The sequence below is a fragment of the Mus caroli genome, chromosome 2 (assembly GCF_900094665.2).
Source record: "Mus caroli chromosome 2, CAROLI_EIJ_v1.1, whole genome shotgun sequence".
Classification (NCBI taxonomy): domain Eukaryota; kingdom Metazoa; phylum Chordata; class Mammalia; order Rodentia; family Muridae; genus Mus; species Mus caroli.
In genome coordinates this window covers 4,556,021-4,562,336 of record NC_034571.1, presented here as the reverse complement: position 1 = coordinate 4,562,336, position 6,316 = coordinate 4,556,021, and positions in this window count along the sequence as shown.

The following is a 6,316-nucleotide window of genomic DNA, read 5'->3' as shown; positions in this document are numbered from 1 at the left end:
CTGTATAGCTCTGGCTGTCCTGGAACTCACTTTGTAGACCAGGCTGGCCTCGAACTCAGAAATCTGCCTGCCTCTGCCTCCCGAGTGCTGGGATAAAAGGCATGTGCCACCATGCCCGGCCCAAGAATTTTTAATAGCAGCTCTTTGTTTACTTTGGTGGTAAAATCCATAATCTATCCAGAGAGCTTTTAAAAATTTTTTCTATCTGTCTCGAGAAGAGAGAGCTGTCTTAAGATAGAGTTGTCTCAAGAGAGAACTGTCTAGAGCCAACTACAAAGCCAAGGGCAGCCATCTAGAGTAGAACTCAGGTCATCAGCTTTTACCCATGATTTGTCTTCTAGTTATTTGTTTCACCACTTTCAAAGGAGAGGGGTCCTTTCTCAGGACCCCTCTCCAAGATGGGGCTTACCCTTGGCATTGATATTTGGATACTAGGACCTTTGGAAATCAATCAGATTCTACTCATCTTATAGGAATTATTTTATAATGGAATAATATCCTGAGAAGGAGAATGATAAGAAATACCCCACTGTTTATAAACATTGCAAAACCACTAAGTCAGAAAGAAAGCTTGGTAATCAAAGTGTAGTATTTCTAGTCTCAAAAATAGTATGATAACAAATTGATGTTAAATTCCCCAGTTAATATAAATGTCTTAGTCTGTTTAACTATTTTCCTTTCAAGATATATTTTGTCTGTCTTTTTCCCAATCATTTGACAGACTAAGATTTATTTCTTTTCTGCCTTTTTTCTAATCATTTGACAAACATTTATTGCCCTTATTTGGCAATGGATATAAAAGGAGATAGTCCCAAATTTCTTGGCCTTATTGCAAACACTAAATAGTGGCATGTAGCATAGGAAACATGAATTCATGTGAAAGACTAAAATCTTATAGGAATCTTAGAAGGTTTCACTAATAATATGATATTTTCACAACAAATTGAAATAAGGAAAAAACACAAGTCAAGTCTAGTGAACAGCTCGGGAATAAAACTTCTAGGAAGGATGGTGTGCTGGCTAATCTTGATTATTGACTACATCTAAAATTTACTGAAGGTCCAGGGGCTGAAAACATAATTGTAGGATTTTTTTTATTAAATCATTAAGGTTGTGAAAAACCTACCTGAAACATAAATCACTGGAGGTCGGATAGCTGTCCTAAGCCTGAGCCACACTGTCTTGTGTCAGCCCATATAAATGGACATGGGAAAGAAAGCTTTTGGCCCGCTTGCCTTTATTTTCTCTGTTAAATTCTTCTCCCTTTCTGTGGAAGCATTCATTCATTGGTATAAGAACCTACTTCTTTGGGATTCCAATATACACTGAAGACCAGCTGAGATATCCAGCCTCATATATTAACCAACTATAATACTCTTGCCCTTTAGGTTAGGAGACAGCCATTATTGGATTAGCCAGACCATAGTCCATAAGCCATTATAATAAATTGCCCTTTTAATAGATATAGACTTCTATCAGTTATATTCATCTAAAGACTCCAACTAATACAAATAGACAATGATTTCAATGAGCTTTGTATGGTCAGAGAACAGCTGGGAGGCGCACCGATTTAAGGAACAATGTCAAGATGTAAGAGAGGTTCAGGGAGGTTGTTGGTACCAACCTAATTCTCCTAAAGCATGACAATGATGTTATACTTGCTGTTTAAACCTTGAATGTATTGCAAGTGATAAGTAATAAGTTACAAATTCTTTATATTTAATATGTATTATTTTCATTTTTTAATATCCCAACCACAGTTTTTTTCCCTCCACTCCTAGCTTCCCAAACCTCTCCCCTCTCCCAGATTCACTCCCACTCTGTATCTTCTTCAGAAAAGAGGAAGTCTCCAACAGATGAGAGACAGACAGAACAAAACAAGATACATTAAGTCAAGATGACAACTCTCATATCCAGGCTGAACAAGGTAACCAAATAGGAGGAAAAGAGTCTCAAATACAGGTAAAAGAGTCATATGTAGACCTGTTCCCACTCTTAGGAGTCTCACAAGAGCACCAAAGTTCTTGATCGTAACACTTTACAACTGGACTTTCTGTTCTACTCAGTCATATCTCCATTCTGGCATCATTGACCTCAAACAATCCTACCTCCTGTCTTACATAGTTGTAATTTTATCTGAATTTTAACAGCTATTTCCTATCACCTAGCCTTTACATCAGTAGTGGCTGTTCCTATGAAATTAGAAGAATTTGCTGGGGCCATGATAAACGGTCTCTTTATCTATTTTTGTTAACTGTGACAAGGGAACAAACTCAGAATCTCTTACTATTTGTAATATTTAGAGTGAAAGGAAGCATTTGTCCCAAATTCTTTTTTTATTTCTGTAGGCTAAGGCATCCATAAAGATGGTCCATGAGGGTAATGCTGCATTCCCACAGCTGAGGGGTAAAATTCGATTGACTATACACTGTCCTCGTCAGTGTTCAAGGTGATTCACACTGAATCGCCTGTAGAATCCCCGGGGTTGCACTATCAATAAGAAATGCATTCATAGGCCCCTGCCTCTCAAAAGTCCAAAGGTAAAGATCCATAAAAAAATAAGCCATTTGGAGTCTTCATGGCTTTAAAAAATATTCCAGGCGAGGTAGCTTCAGAAATTAGCATCTGAATAACTGTGACTGTGGATAACCTCAAAGGAATACTGTTCACAGCTGCCAGGTGAATAGGATGCCAGCCGTTTAGACGGACTGAGAATAATTGACACCTCCTTAGGAAGCATTAAAGAAACTAGAGAAAACACCTGCCACTATTCCAGGGAAAGAAACATTTCTGAAGTATCCCTGCCACTCCCATCACAACTTCTGTGTATCAATGTGGTCCTAGAGACTCAAGGTGCTTGGGTATGATCTCCTATGTTTTATGATGCAGACCACCATAAAAGATGCAATCCATCTTTAGAGGGTTCCATGATGAGAAAAAAAAACCTACAAAATATTGCAGTTCTCAAGAGTTCTCAAGATTTCCCTACATTTCTTGCCAAGAATCACCACATGAAAATTAGGGAGTCTGGAAGAAGACACACAGGCCTATGTCTATACCTACAATATAGCTCTCAGTTACAACTACTCATACAACCTCTTCTATGGTGTGAGGTTATGTTGGAGAGTTATCCACTTTCCATTGCTTTAGGAGTGCAATTAAACTTTGTCTGAAGTAGCAACTAGAGATGTAGCTTGAACTTAAGTCAACCTTAGTCTTGAGATAGTATCTACCCAGAGTACTCAACCAGCAAATAACACTGATGCACTAAAACCCAATAGACTCGAAGAATTCAAGTGGTTTGTTTGCTACTGAATATCCCAAAATTAGGCGATTTATATGGAAGTAGAAAACTTACCTTTAAAAATAGATAACCCAGGCTGGAAAGATGGCATGGTCAGTAAAGTGCTTCCTCTGAAAACATAAGGACCTATATTCAGACTCCAGTACCTGCATAAAAAGCCATGTGAGTTCATGCACACCATTAATTCCAGACCTGGGGAGTCAGGGACAGGAAGATTCCTGGGGCTTGCTGGCTAGTAAGGCTAGTTGAATTAGTGAATTTCCAGGTCAATCAGTTTTAGTATCAAAATATAAAGCGGAGAGCAATGGAAAAATACACTCAACACTAACCTCTGGTCTATACCCCCCCACACACACACACAGACATGCACAAAACCACACATGCACACACAATGCATGCCATGCACATATGAACACAACGAAAAAACAATCTGAAGTTGATATTTATCAACCTGGGTAGGTGGATGCTTACTTTTGTGGTTAGCATGGAAGTGTGTCTGTGTGTACATATATTTGTATCCATTTGTGTATACATTTTATGTGCCAATATAAATTAAATAAATTGTTAGGTATGAAGTTCATTGACAACATGTAGGAATATATTTTTCAGACCCCATAAACTTTGTAGGTAAATTTGGTTCCTTAGAGAATCACATTTCTCCAAGGGAAGCAATCTGCTTTATACACTTTCACAGTGTTCTCACCTCTAGGATTTCCCCTTCACTTAACAAAGAGGGCAGCAGCCACAGCAATTGTAAGCAGGGCATTATCATCTAAGGTTATGGTCTTCAGTAGGGAGTTGTCCAACTTTCTGTAGCTGTGCCCCAGATCATGACTCAACAAGTCTGTAGTAGTAGGAGCAATCTGAGTGTAACAAGCCCTCCAGGAAGACTCAGGCCCATGCAAATTGAGAACTACCTGGAAACATGCATTCGCCCTCAGAGTGCATGTGGCTGACAGTGGTTCTAATCCAGCTGACCTTAGTATATGTCAGATTGGGAAGCAAAGATCGGTGTGACAGATATGATCAATCGTGACAAGTGGATGAGTGGGAGATCTTTTAGTGGTGGGCTGTGTCATTGCTGCAAGCTCTTTTTGTTCTAAGCATTAAAGAACATAGAGGCAGGGAAGAAGGATGTCAGTGGGGCATTTTTCTTAAAAGCACTGATTTCCATCTAAAGAAGCCATGTTTCAAAAAACACACGGTCATGGTGTTGAAACAGGTTTATGATTCCCAGCGTGGGAAAGACAGACAAAATGGATCCCTGAATCTGGCTGGCCAGCTGGCCTAGCCTACCTGGCATGTTCCGGGATGCTTTTCAAGAGAAAGAGGAAAGCACCTGAGGAAAGATATCAAGATTATGCCCTGTCTTCATGCACATGTGCATACATACCTACATGTGAATGTGCTATATATACATGCATATGTGCTCATGTACACACACACACAAACACACACAAATACATACATACATGTGCATACTTATGTTTGTGTCCATACACAGAGAGGAAATCAAGTTAATATAGCAGCAAAATATTAGGTTTTTAACTATAGTTTGAGCACTTCCGCAGAAAAGTTATTTAACAGTTTATGTAATGAATTTTATTCATTTCAGTCTCTCTCCGCATATCCCCTCCCCCCACCTCCTGGAATCCTTCTCATCAACAAGTCCCCTCCTACCTTCATGTCTTCCTTCGGCATGTGGCTCTCTACATTAAATTGGAATCCCTTGTCTAAGCATGAGCAGAAGGTTCTTACTGGAGCAAAGGTAATTAAGCAGCAGCCACATCACGGAAGAAAACTGTACTCCCTCCTCCCAAACCATCAATTGCAAAGAGTTCCTTAGAGGTAGGCTTCAGTGGCCCTCCTTTAGTCACGCTGAAATGTTGAGGAGCCTAATCTTGTGAAAGTCTTGTACAGCAAACTCATGGCTGTTGTGGTCATGCCAAGTCCAGAAGAATCATTTATACTTCATATCTCTACATTCTCTGTTTTCTTTCCTTTTTTTTTCCTGTCCTTCTTCCTCTAAATTCCTTGTGCCTTGCAAGGAGTGATACACCTGCTTTATTTAGGGTGGAACTCTCTGCCATCTCTTATTCTCAGTACTTTGGGTAGCTGTGAATTTCTGCACAAATCATAGTCTGCTATAATCTGGAGCTTGCCTGATGAAGACTGGTCATAACACTGATATATGAATATAAATGTGGATATTTGGAAGACAATTTGATATCTGGCTTTATCCTCAGACAGATGTCAGAATGCTATAATATCTAAGTGCTATATACCTGCTTATGTAGTATTTATAAGCAACAGATCCTTGGTCCACACCTTGAGTGTGCCCTTGACCTAGTAAAGAGAGAATTTGGCCTGGACAAATAGTAAAATTATCCTATCTCTGGATACAAAAACAAAAACAAACAGAAGCCCACTCTTTTCACCTCTGAGTCCTGCTTTTAAATGGCATGGAAAGAGCAGTGCTCAATGTTTTTAGAGTGATTGTTGGGTATTGTTTGACATATTAGATTTCATTCTTTACAACTCATGATATAAATACAGTGTGTTATATTTTGGGGACCCAACGCTACCCATCTCTAATCCCACTCACAATCTGTCAACAATGTTATGGTCACAGAGGCCCTTTCATCTACTGAAACTCTGTCCTGGTGTGTGCTTTTAGTTCTCCTGGGATCCAGCTGTGTCTATGCACTTCCTACAAACCAGCCCCATCTAATTAGCCTATCCACATAGTCATCCCAACACCTTCCAACTCCAGCCAGCCAACTCACTTAATGGGTCACACCTGAGTTCTTTGTGTCTGATTATTTTGTCAGTTGCCCAGATTGAGTCCCATGGATGTAAGGCAGCCTCCTCCACGAATGTTTACAACCCATGCCATTTTATATATATATATATATAATTTATTACGTATTTTCCTCAATTACATTTCCAATGCTATCCCAAAAGTCCCCCATAACTTCCCCCCTCTCCCCATTTCCCTACCCACCCATTCCC